This window comes from Chelonia mydas, chromosome 3, assembly GCF_015237465.2.
Source record: "Chelonia mydas isolate rCheMyd1 chromosome 3, rCheMyd1.pri.v2, whole genome shotgun sequence".
NCBI classification, from domain to species: domain Eukaryota; kingdom Metazoa; phylum Chordata; order Testudines; family Cheloniidae; genus Chelonia; species Chelonia mydas.
The window spans coordinates 9,629,315-9,642,919 of record NC_057851.1 but is presented as its reverse complement, the minus strand read 5'-3'; the positions used below and the strand labels follow the sequence as shown (position 1 = coordinate 9,642,919).

The window sequence follows — 13,605 nt, the reverse complement described above, 5'->3', positions numbered from 1 at the left end:
GAATACTTTCCCTAAATTGTGGGGAAGCTCAGATCCTAATCCAGACTTTGTACCTGGACAGACCCGTCTCTGGTTCTGAGTCAGCCAGGGATTGATTTTCAAGTGAGTTCCCTCCCTGCCTACCTCTCCAAAGCTTTTGTGAGGCAATTACGGCTCTGGGTTGAAATCATGTGACACTGAGTGATTATCACTCAAAATCAGACTAAGTGCTGAGGGTACATCCTGGCTCCATTGAAGGCAATGGGAATTTTGTAATTGACTTGAATGAGGCCAAGATTTCACCCCCTGAGTTATCACTATGATTCACTTTAATTCTCCATTGAAACCTGAAATTCAAAGTGAAAATCAGGGGGACTGATCTCCTGCAAAGCTAACCCGCTTTCCCCTCCACCCTGACCCCCCAGTTGAACCATTGGGAACCGGCACAACCAAGTTTGGCAGAGCTCCAATATTTACATCTTACCTGAAGTGGCCAGGGAGATCCCTGAGAGAACAACAAGGAGAAAGTAGAGAATCCTCATAGCCTGCGGTCAGCTGGAATCACAGGGGAACTGGAGAGAGGAGACATAAAGACAAAACGGACTCCCAGGTACGTATCCACAGGTGCAGTATAAACAGATGGAAAGAAAGACACAGGAACAGATAGCTGATGAATGGATAGAAAATGAAGCTGAGGTTCTTTGAAAGATGAACACAGATCTCCAAATTGACACTATTTGCTCAATAAAGAGGAGGATGTTAGGAAATCTCTGAATGGTCCCATGAGCCATAATGGTGCTATGGTAATACAAATAATCATAATCTTCTTCTCATTTAAATCTCTGTTGTTTCCTCCTTGATTCCCACAACAACAGTCAACAATTGTCATCTAATAACTGCATGTTTCCCATTTTCATATAAAGGCCAACCCCTCCCCCATCTCCAACCCACAGCACCACCAAGATATTCCCACGCCCAAATGCGTTGTATCACCTCTTCTGTCCCCAGGTTGGTTGTAAGCTCCTGGGATCAGCAGTCCTAAGCATATCTGTGGGTGCTCTCAAATCACACTAATAAGGGAAGCCGATACAAATGAATGAAATGAATTGAGCTTGAGTTACCTGGTACTTACAGCTCAGAACCCTTCAGACTTACTTCAAACCAAAGGCTCAGTTGGCAACAACAGATCCACTCCCAGCTGCTACCCCCGCAAAAACTGCCGAGAAGAGAAACAAGAAAGATACTAAAAGAACGAGGAGTACTTGTGGTACCTTGGAGACTAACAAATTTATTAATAAACAATAAATAAATGTAATACATTTGTAAGTCTCTAAGGTGCCACAAGTACTCCTCGTTCTTTTTGCTGATACAGACTAACACGGCTACCGCTCAGAAGAGAGATACTGATGCTGGGTTCCTTAAGAGATAAAGACAAAGAGCTCTTGAATTCAGACAGTTTTCCTAGCAAAGCTCGTGGTATTAGAGGGAGAGGACATTGATCCATTGAATTACCTGGAGCCTACAGTACAGCACTGCTCTCACACCGTGCTCTGTGCCCACAGCAGTGCCCACCCTGCCTCTGCCAACCACTTGTTTGGAACCTTACTGTTACAGAGAAGACTAAAATCCTGTCTTGTGATTGGCTGAAAAGACTCATGGGGCAAGTCTACAATTTTTCCCCACTGTTTGTCTACACTACGTCCTGCTACGTTCTGGAGCAGCATTAGCCAATCAGACTGCATATGTAAATGTCTCCATGCTGAGTGGCTACAATGGAGTTCAGTTCTACTTCATCACCACTGAGCTTCCCAGAGGCACATACTTATTTCTGCTCCTTGGATGGTTTATCAGAAATAACCATTTTCCCAGGGACTTATAGATTCATAGATTCCGAGGCCAGAAGGAACCAGTGTGATTATCGCGTCTGACTCCCTGTATAACACAGGCCAGAGAACTTCCCCGAAATAACTCCTGTTTGAACTAGAGCGCATCTTGTTTAAATGTCCAGTCTTGATTAAAAAATTGCCAGTGACAGAGAGTCCACCACAAACCTCGGGAAATTGTTCCAGTGATTAATTACCCTCCCTTAATTACCATCACTTCTAACTGCAAGTCCCTTCTAGAGTATTAGTCTTCAAGAAAAAATAGCAGTGCTTACCAAACTCATACCAGGATTTAGTGATCTCCAGACATTCCCATTTAAATACCCAACACTTAAGAAGGTGTGTCCCGCAGCAATCTTTACGCTTATTTCAATGATCACCCAGCTTCATTGCTTTGGGGTTGCCATACCCCCAGGGGAAGGCTGAAATGGGGAAGGAGAGTGGAATAGTTAATGCTACCATAGATCTGTCCTTCTTCCAATGGCGGATTTAGAGTCAGTGGGGCCCTGTGCACAGCTTCATTTTCGAGGGCCCCCCCTTCGGGACCCAGCCAAGAAAAAGAACATTCTCTCTTAACTCCCCCACACACACTTTTCACTCTTTTTCTCTTCATCCTCCTACTATGTTATAAGTAATGGGAAGTAAATGAAAATAAAGTGAGCTACCTTGATTGGGGGAGGGGGTTGGGGTGCAGGAGGAGGGGTCAGCAGGTCTCCATGCGCTGCCCAGGGCAGGGGCAGCACGCGGAGCCGCCTCCCCCCTGCCAGGGGCACACAGAGACGTGCCAGAAGCCGGCCACTTTTGGGAGTGGCTTGGGGCCACCGGCCACGGCATGTAGGCAGCCTGCCTGCCTGCCTGAGCCCTGCCGCGCCGCCAGCTGGGAGTTGGGGGCAGGTTGGCAGATGAGATTTGTCCTGCATTTTGGGGACCCCTCTGTCATTAATTTCATGGTATATCTGCTCCTGCCTTCTTCTGCTGCAGAAGCTGTATCTGTGCATGCTCTGGCAGTATGGTCACAACCCCACGGAAATTAATTAATAATTAAGAAAGGGATAGATTATAGAACAGAAAATATCCTGTTGCCTCTATATAAATCCATGGTACACCCACATCTTGAATACTGTATTCAGATGCGGTCACCCCATCTCAAAAAAGATATATTAGAATTGGAAAAGGTTCAGAAAAGGGCAACAAAAATAATTAGGGGTATTGAACGGCTTCCGTATGAGGAGAGATTAATAAAAACTCGGACTTGTAAGTAATGGCTGTTATGACTTGGCAGGGCATATGACCAGCCCACATGACCCTGAACACCATTTTGGGTATCGGTGTTTTTTCACAAACTGGGCTGGAGATAGCATTTGGAACAAAGGGTTCCCGCCATATGTTAAAGCTATATCTGGTGGGATGTGACATCATCTAGGGGCCTCACTCCTCACACAAGAGAACTCCTGAAAACACCTGAGGAACAAAGACTGAACTGAGAGATGTGCTATTCCCAGACTAAAAGGATTTCTAGCCCATGTATGGAAACTTGGTGGACTGCTTGTATCATCAACCAGGGTGAGAAATTGCTAAATCATATCCAACCCATCTAGTTTTTTAGGCTTAGTTTGAGGTTTTTGTTTATTTGCTCGGTAATCTGCTTTGATCTGTTTGCTATCACTTAAAATCGATCTTTCTGTTGTTAATAAACTTGCTTTTAGCTTTATGTAAACCAGTGTGCCTTTAAGTGAAGTGTCTGGGGAGAATCTCAGCTTGGCTAACAAAGGCTGTTGCATATTCGGCTCCACACTGAGGGAGGAGAAAACTGGGTAATAAATTCATACTGGTCGGGGTATTGATCAGGGCAGGATGGTACAACGCAGGGGAGTTGGGGGGTATCTTGGCTGTAGCCTCGCTGTTGTTGGCTTATGTAGTGACTAGTCAGCCCCCATTTAACTGCAGTTCGGTATGTCCCTGCCTGTGCGAATGCTGGTGGGAGTGTAGGACCAGGAGTAGTCTGCAGCTTGTCACAGCAGCACAGTGAGACCAGGAGCCCAAGGTGGTAGGTCAGAGGGCTCAGTGGTACCCCAGTTCTAGGCAGCACCCCAGGGGGAACCCATCACACACAGCATGAGAGCAGAGGCCCCAGATTGCTTTAAACTGGTCTTGGAGAAGACAGAAGTACCTGAGTGCAAGAAAACTCACTCAGATCATGTCTACACCGTGGAGACTTTAGTGCCCTAGCTACGCCGGCATAACCAGGTAGTCGATACCCAGCCTATGATGAGAGAAGTTTTCCCATCGCTGTTGGAGCACCCGCTCTCTGTGATGGTAGCTAGATTGATGGAAGCAGCCTACCACGGGGATTAAACCAGCATAGCTGCAGTGCTGTGGATTTTTCACACCCCTGCGCGCTGTAGCTATATCAACCTAAATTTGAAATGTAGACGAAGCCTAAGTCAGAAGAGCTGTCACACCGAGACCTGAATATTTCATATCTTGCTGCAGCAGCCGGGAAAAACAAACATTTGCATTGGGAGCATCCTATTCATTAGAAAGCCCAATGAAGCCACCTGGACTTAGCTCTCTTTGGCCATGTCTGCAGTAGAAAAGATTTGCTGATGTTGCTGAACTGGCAACCCCAGTGGAGACACCGTTTCTACTGGCATGGATTATACCAGTTTCCTGAACAAAATCAGCTATACTGGCTGAAGGACTTCTTTCCCATATCACAGTGTCTCTGCAAGGGCTTTTCCCCAGTGTTAAAATGCTGTAAAGAAATCACACTCATAACAGATTATTATACCAGCAAACATTCCCAGCGTAGCCCTGGCCTGTGAGAGCTACGCTTTTCTGGCTATGAAATTCCCCATCTAATTCACTGAAGAAACCTCATCAGCTCAGATCTGATTCTACCTGCCCCATGGACTGTGTCTCAGGATGGCGGCGTGCATGTGTCTGTTACAAAAGGACCACTTCACTGCCTGGACTGCACCCTGTCTTGCTGAGTGAGGTCTTAGATGGACCAGGAACAGGTTACAGGAACTTGGCCCTTTGTGCCCCTAATGAAAGGAGTTGCGAGTGCTTTCCTTATACAGATTGCGGTGTGATGCCTAATCAAAGCACCATCACTGGATGTCTCACTGCCATCAGAAATTCCCCATGCTGAGATGCAGGACTTTCCCTTTAACAACTTCCTACGGCGGGGCCTGCTGAAAAACAGGCACAGGGCAGAGCGTTCTAAGTGAACTGTGATTGCTACTCATAGCGTTTGCTCAGAGGAAGGTGTGACCCAGGGTGCCTGGAGCAGCCCTCACTGAAAACGCCCAGGTCAGGGCAGGCTGCAAAAGGGGAGCAGATTCTCTCAGAACTGGCGGTTCACACTGAAGTTAAACTCACCAACCAGTCACAAACTGTGCTTCTGATCCCCCACACTGATTATCCAGAAGCTGAAAAAAGAAATCACACAGCCCGCTTTGTTGCATTCCAGTTCTCTGGCTCTCAATCAGCACATAGGTCCCATACAGTGAGAAGTTATTTAAAAACTCTGCTCACTATACAAAATGTTCTACTGACTCCAAAGGACCAGCCACATTACCAGGTCAATATTAGTTTGGATCTTACCCAGAATACCACGCTGCCAGCCAATCCTTTAGTGTCTAAAACCAAAGGTTTATTACAAAAGAAAAGAACAAGAAGAGAATTGTTAAATGATCAAGCAATCAGATACATACACAAGACTACAAAGTCCATATGTCAGTTTGCAGAAAAGTTTCTCCAGACGTAGGAAGCAGGATTGACAACAAAATGGAGAAGATGCAGCTGCCTTTTATATTCTTTTGCCATGTGGCTGGTACTTCCTTTGTCCCAAACACAGGCTTCACAGTACATGGCATGGAAAAGCCTTAGAGTTCCCTGTCCCCAGGCATGTCCCTATATGTCTTGCTGACTCATAAGGTGTAACCCCTGACTTCTTTCAATGGGTCAGTTGTACAGCTGATGACCCTTGATGGGCCATCGAACGGGCTAGGCAGTGCTGACGCCAATCTGTCTGGGGGTGTCACCCAGAAACACAGCACAAGTTTGGAAATACAGATAAGCCCTACATATCTATAACTTGATACAAATATATACACAAGATTATCTTACATGGCAAATCACATTTTCACAAATACCTTATGTGGCATATCTGGTAAGATTCAGTGCAATTTTATAACATTGGTATTAATAATACCATAAATGGTCACCCTTATTCCATACAGCATCACAGCAAGATTTTCCCATGGCTAAAGCACAATCCTGGTCCTGTGGAAACCTAGATTCAATGCCCTGTTCTGCTCCTTGTGTGACCTTGGGCGAGTTGCCCTGGGCTTGTCTTCACTGCATTGTTGGCTTCAGATTTGCTCCTACCCTGACTTTCATCCACACATAAAAATCTCTAATTTAGTTAAAAGGAGCTTTAAATGTGCTGCTCTGATGTGGTGTGGAGGGGCGAAGCTCATGTGGCTGCTGATGCCCAGGCTAGTAACGCAGTGAGGATGCAGCAGCTTGAGTTACAGCAACTCATCAGCTGCTAATCCAATCGCTCTGTGCCGCTTGAGCGTTGTTCTGCTGGGTGGTCGCTCTCGCTCGAGCAAGGCTAACTGGAGTGTCCTAACCAAACTCACTGCTGCAGGGAAGACAAGTCTCTCTGTGCCTCAGTTTCCCATCTGTGCAATGGGGTGATCACACGGCCTTGCCTCCTGGAGTGATGTGAGGATAAATATGTTTAAAATTCTGCAGTGCTCAGATACTATGTTAATGGGGTCGTGTAAGTACTAAAGCTAGACTGAACTGTGATCAGTAGGTTATTAAAGAACTGCTTCCTGGAAACAGATTTGAATTTCCACATTGTAACAGGGTCTTTATAGCGAAAGGAAGGAGAGAAAACATGCTATGCACACCTGCGTAAGGATTCATATGTGTTTATTATAGAGGTGTGATTTTGCACCAGTTTGTGTTTAATGTGGGTAGAAGGGTGCAGATCTCGCTGCATCACCAGTCTGAGGTCTCAGGTCAGCTCTCCAGCTGTCAGAGTCCTTGACACCTCCTAATCCCTCCCTCTGCAGCACTTCATTGTGCAGCGTAACGATCACATTGCTGGAGTGGATCTGTTGGCAACCGTCTTTGCTAGTGACTAGTTTACAGAGTTTGGAGGTGTGATAGAGTAAAGACAGGTTTTCCTATGGATGGGCCCTGAATCCACCCTGTGTCCCATTGTCCATTTCTTTCATCTCTTTCTGTAATTAAGACCTTAAATGTCTAAAGTTCTTGTAAAGCACCAGGATAAAAGAAGAAGAAGCCAGGTCAACAGAGAAATAGAAGAATACATCTGAGCAATTTATAAAGTAAACCAAAATGTTTGCCATTTTTAAAAACTGTCTGAGAGCCCAGATCAGAAATAGATGAAAAGTAGAGACCCAAATATTACAAAAACCCAAGATGTGAAAATCAGGACCTTTCTCACTTATTAGCAGCATCCCAGGTATCTAATCTATCTAAATTTTATACCCCACCCATCACATAAGTATCTTAGGGCAGATTTTTAAGATGTTCAGACACCTAAAGATGCAGATAGTAGTCTAGGGGGATTTCTAAAAGCACCGGGGTACCTAATTCCCATTGAAAGGAAAGAGAGTAGGCATGTAGGCACTTTGGAAAATCCAGCTAGGCTCCTATCCGCATCTTTAAGCAAAAGAACACCCTTAAAAGTCTGGCGTTTAGTGCCTTATAAAATCCACTAATCTATTTGAGTGGTCTCATAGATGAAATTTTTGCTTCTCTCTCTCTGTCCAGAAACAGGCAGGAATTGGTTAACACTTCATTTCTCTCTTCTTGTCCTTCTCCTCTTGCTCTTCCTTTTGGAGTTTCTGATTCCACATCCCCCCAGTCACAGCTGATGAAGACACTGCAAACACCTAAACCAGCCTACATCATCAGTGCTAGGAGAAACATAAGGATGGGCTAGAGTATGTCTGAAAATATTTATAACATTAAACCTTTTCTTGCCTCTATGTAATTGTGACAATCTCCAATACTTATGCCCTTACCAACCGCTAAAAATCCAAAGGCGAGCAAACACAATCAAACTAAATATTCTTTAGAAATTGCCAAACGTTTCTGAATAATCGTTTCCTGCTATTCACCTTGTCAAGAAGGAGAAAAGAATTACTTCAGGGAAAATGTCATTGTTACCAGCCATTTACTTCAGAGAATATTATTAAATTACAGCTAACAAAAATGTCCTCTAGCTCAAAGACACACTAATGTAGCATGCAAAAAAAATCCTGGCAGCAAACAACTATTCCACAAGGTTTCATAAGCTGTAAGCTACTTGATCCAACAGAAACAGGCCTTCCTAAACAAAAGCCATTTTCAAGGTTAGGCAAGCCACAAGGGGCACCTGAATCAGGGCCCATGCAGCAAGGCCGTCAGATTAGAGTTCAGTGTCTGATAGACTCAAAAAACACTCTGGGATTATGAGTGATGCATGCAAATATATATAGAATAAGTGTTGAAGCCCACATGGATGGAAACTGCTCTGTGGCTCTAACATTTGTCTCATCAGCACTAACCCACTTTGGCTCTTTGTCCCCCTCTCGTGGCTCCACTACTGTTCCAAGCTCATCGAATTTCCTCTTTATCTCAGGCAGGCGAGACTCACGCTTTTATAGATCTAGAGGTTCCCAGGTGGCATTCCTGCAGATAACCCATCCATGAGCATCGTTACATTTACATCTTACCTGGAACAGCCAGGACAATCCAAAGGAGAGCAGCAAGCAGACAGTAAAAGAACTTCATAGCTGAAGGTCAGCTGCGATCTTAGAGTAACTGGAAGGCACAGATGAGGAGACATAGTGATATTAAGGTAAAGAAGAGTTGCCCAGTACAGACCATGTGTGAGCCTAACAGCATCCCTATGCCAGAAGGCAAGGGGCCCCCTGGCATCTAGCAGTGAGTTTCAGCTGGCCTGACCAACTCAGTGTACCCCAACTCACTATTGTTATAATCTGTATCTCTGAGATGTCGTGTAATATGTCATTAGCAAGCTAATAACTCACTGATCATTAATATTCTTGCAGGATGTATGTACAGTCAACCACAAAGGATTATTCAGAGGTGCTGAAATTATGTGACTAAAGTGTGTTTAAACCAGGCATGTCAGTGGGAGTTGATACACAGGTTTTCTCCAGACACAGGAAAGAAGCCAACACCTGAAAGCACACATGGCCAAATTCAATGGACTATTCATATGTACAGAGGTTGCAGGAAGAGATCATTTGCATTGCACAAATCATCAGCGGGGTGTGGAGGGAAGACAACCTGGAGTCTACATTAGACAGCATGGTGTCCACAGGCAGCAGGGAAAAGGAGCTTTATTTTGGGATACGTTCACATTTTCCATGGCTGGCAAAGGACAATTGGTGAGCAAACTCCCTTGAACAAAAACAGTCACTTGTTAACTTTGGTCTTAGGCAGTTGAAAGCATATTTTTACTTTTGCTGGTTTGTAACCCTTTCCATTTGTATTTCTTGTACTTGAACTCACTTAAAACCTCTTTAATTAAAAACTGTTTAATTGAATGACCTTATTTTACTTTTTATCTAAACCAACCCAGTGCTTTAATTGAACTGAAATGATTGGTAACTGCAGTCAAGATAACCAGCTGCTCTTTCTGTCTCTTTAGGAGAAGCCAACGTGACAACAGCTGTGAGTGTAAGAAGGCTGGGCACTTCAGGGAGCCAGTCTGGGGGAAATTCAGGACTGGGAGTTGTTGGGGTCACTCTGCAAACAGTAACTGGGTAGTGGAAGCCAGGCTGTGACCTGCATGGTTGTCTGAGGGCTGTTGGTGTCTGGGCTGTGAGCCACAGAAGCAGAGCATTTAAGGTACCCAAGTTGCAGTGTGGGCAGTGACACAACCTCTTACTGGTCTGGGTTGAACCCCAAATTTCACACCAGGATATGAGGGCCTAAGAAATCATGAACTTCATTTACCTGGCCAGCACCTTTTTAACGACACTCAGAACCTGTTGCCAACTCATTCAGTAGCTGTTGTCATATACAAGAAGAAAATCCTCTCTCATGATTGGCTCAAATCAGTCATGTGCTAAGCCTGGAATTTTCCCATTGTTTATTTCCTCAGAGGTCAACAATACTGAATTCTGGAGCAAGGTTAGCCAATACTGTTGTCTATGTCCAAGGATAAATCATCTTTGCTGACTGTCATCTGCAGCCAATCAGGACTTATCCTCTTACATATGCAATTTGTAACCAATCATTCAGCACACGGCTGTCAAGACTCTGGCAGGGCATTCCCTTCTGGCCACCCACCAGACGCCTGTGATAGTGAGCCAAGCTTCCAGCTCTCTGGATCGCTGAGTGTTTGAAGCTCACTGGGTGTCAGCAGGCCGCAGCACTGTGTCCTCCCTAGGCCCCTCTGGTATGTTTCCTGAGCCCTGACTCTCAGCCTGCTACTCCTTCCCGGAAATGCCCACCTGCCTTAGCCCCCCAGAACCAGCGCTGACCCCTGAGATACCCCAGTTACTTAAACACGTCGCTTTCCCAGAACTCCTCCCCAGAAGGTGTGAAGGTTCTGGTTTACTGTCTAACTACAGCCAGAGACATGCAGTAGTTGTGAAGCATTTAACACACACAGGGAGACATTTTGCACCCAGTCCAACACCTTACTGCTCTTTTACTCAATCATGCAAAGCACAGAAGAGGATATACCATACAAAACAATAAACCATCCCGAACCACAATGTCCCTCACTAGTTCCCCCTTTCCTTGTGTTTCCAGCAGAGACCGTCTGCCTCCAGAAAGGCCGGCCTCATGCTGGCTTTTACATGCTGGGTTCCTTCTCCTTCATAGACTGGAGAAAATGGCCCATTAGCAGAGCATCTTCTGTCCTTTCAAAACCTTCAGCCCCTTGTCAGATAAGTCCCTGGTTCAGCCTCTGGCCAGGTGACTTTGTTGCAAAGGCAACCTCCTTCGTGCTAAACCGGTTCTTCTGGGCAGAGACCAGTCTTTTGTCTGCAGTGAATAGATTTCCAGTGGTTGGGTACCTAAAAGTCACCTTCCCTTTGTCAACAGCCCTGTATCTCTACATATTGTGACTTCAGCCCAACAGGGAGGCAAAGGACAATGGATAAGGCTACCAAGAAACATATTCAAAATTGAGTTTGCAATTTGATAAAGATACCTACATAGCATCATCTCACACAGAATAAATATATTATACAGCCAGATTCCCAAATCGTCACAGCAATGTAAACAGCTCCTTCCCGACTGGTTCATCTGAGGCAAATACTATTTATTTTTCTGGACTTCTAACTTCTTGTCCCTTAGAAAACGTTAGTTCTAAAGAAAAACTGCTACACTTAAGAATTTCGTGGGCAAGCTGGAGAGGTTTCCAGATACTTCTGATGAAACTTTTCAAGAGTATGGAATAATCCACAAGCTGCCTTTTGTTTCAATGAACATTAAATTTTTGGTTCTTGGTCTTGGTTAAGAGTAACCGTTCTGGACAATAAATGTTGGCGTTTATCTCAAATGAAGTCAGAGGGTCAAATCTTCAGATGGTGTATCTTGCCGTAGCTACATTTAAGCCAATTCTCAGATGGGGGAAATTGGTGGAACCTCATTGACTTCAGCTGAGCTATGACGATATACAGCAGCTGAGGCTCTAGATCAGTATCTGCATATTCTGGACAAGAGATCACCTCTTCATAGTTAAGGTTACAACCAGCTTCATTAAAACCACTGTATTTTCTCAGCATCCTTGTTGCTTTGGATTTGAAAACTGTTTGGCCTGAAAATTGCCATACTTACCCTGAAGGAAAAGGAGGGCAGTTACCAAACTATTTTTGAGTTGCAGAGCATTACGAAACCACCCTGATCTGAAATACTGACTCTTATTTTAAGGTGGTTTGTCTCCCTCTAGCTCAGCAAGCCCATGTGTTGGCTCTAGTTGAAGGAGATAAGGTTGTCACTGAGCAAAAGTTATTAATTGTTTTTGTGCTGTGTATATTATTGAGGCCCAGTCTTGTTTCCATTGATTTGAAAACAAGAGTTTTGGGAGTTATGGACAGAGTGGTTGATGGGTGTTTGAGTGACTGATTTCAGTGGGGGCATGTTGTATACACGAAAAAACTGTATTAAAATTGTCAGGAACCACTTCAAATGCTCAGGGAGTTCCTGGTCCTGCTCACATGCTTGGGGACTCTCTAGGGAAGCGTTTGATCATAGCCAGTCTGCAGTCAGTCCTCCTAGAGTAAAGTAGGCTGAGTTGTGCCTCTCTGTTTTAGGGAGCAGCCTGCTTTCTCTCTCTCTGTTTGGGGTGGGGTTTGTTCTGAATTCCAAGTAATAAAGTCGTGTTACCTTGCCACCCTCCTGCAGAAGGTTTTATCTAACTTCCCTGTTTGTATGTCATGAAACATAACAGGGCAGAACTGGGTACTCCCTGTGGGGGTTCATATGATCTTCTGTGGCAGATTTAAAAGAACATAATGGTTCTTCTATAGCATACAGCTAACAGTGATCTTCCTCAGCTTAAGTGAGAGTGGCCTTGTAATGGGGTGCACTCACCTCTTGTGAGCACCCCCTTGGCCAAGTGCATGCACCTGCACACTCTCTCTCTCTGATTGTCCCTCCTCTGGGATAGAGCAGAGCCCCAGGGCTCCCTCCCTGGAGACAGTGTCTTCATGCTCTTAGGGCTTCCTGGCTACAGTTCTCCAGCTGGGCCACCATAGTTTGGTTTCCCCCCTCTGGGGTGTCTCACTGTCCAGGCCACTTCCTCCAATGGCTAATGGGAGTTGGGGGGGACCCAGGCCCACCCACTACTCCAGGTAACAGCCCAGGGCCTCTGTAGATAGCAGCTGTCTGCTGTGTCCCTTTATCTAAGTTACATTGCTGCTCTAATTCCCAGGGCCACTTCCCCACGCCATCTTCACTCTTACCTCAGGGCCTTGTTCTGACAGAGACCCCACAACTAGCTCAGGTCTCCTTCTCACTCTCCCTAGCTTCTGGCAGCACCACCCTGTCCAGGGTTCTGTAGCTCTATCAGCCAACCACTCACCATCCACACTCCTACAACTCCAGCAGTGAATTGAACTCCCTCTGGCCCTGCAGTTCTTCTTATACTAGGCTGCTGGGCCCTGATTGGCTGTGTCCCACACAGCCACTCTAGGCAGCTTGGAGGACCCTCTCCACTGCCATTTTTGGAGGTGGGGTGTGGCAGGGCCATGAGGCCTCCAGCAGGGGGCCTCAGAGGTTCTGATATATCCCATCACAGGTCTGTCTTTTTTGGAGCTATAAGAACAGGGATCCAGAAGTCCTGCTTAGCTTTGACAGAGGACAATATTTTCAAACTTGGGTACCCACAATTAGGCACCCAAACCCATATTTAGGCACATAAATAAGATCCTGATCCAAAGCCCAGCAAAATCAATGGAAAAGTGATCTGAGCACTCACAACTCCCCTGGAAGCCAAGGTTGGATGTTTTCTGGCCATAATGCTTCATATTTCACTGGGGCATTAAGTCCTTTCCTATGTATGGCCCTTTTTACAGCTTACCTGGAGCAGTCAGAAAAACCACAGAGAGAAGAACAAGCAGATGGTGGAAGATCTTCATGGTGGAAGATCACCTTGGAGCTCAGTGTTGCTGGAGAGTTGAGACAGTTGGACAGAGTGGAAGAGAGCATTTAAATGATGCACATA

At 45.4% G+C, this 13,605-nt stretch overlaps 1 long non-coding RNA gene across 1 annotated transcript; it reads right to left on the bottom strand.

The window, feature by feature from the left end:
* Positions 1 to 483: 483 nt before the first annotated feature.
* LOC122465284 lies at positions 484 to 12,982 on the bottom strand. Its single transcript, XR_006290016.1, has 3 exons — positions 12,845 to 12,982; positions 8,630 to 8,717; positions 484 to 551 (listed from the first exon to the last, which is right to left on the bottom strand). It is a non-coding gene; the product is annotated as an uncharacterized LOC122465284 (long non-coding RNA).
* Between the last annotated feature and the right edge of the window lie 623 nt (positions 12,983 to 13,605).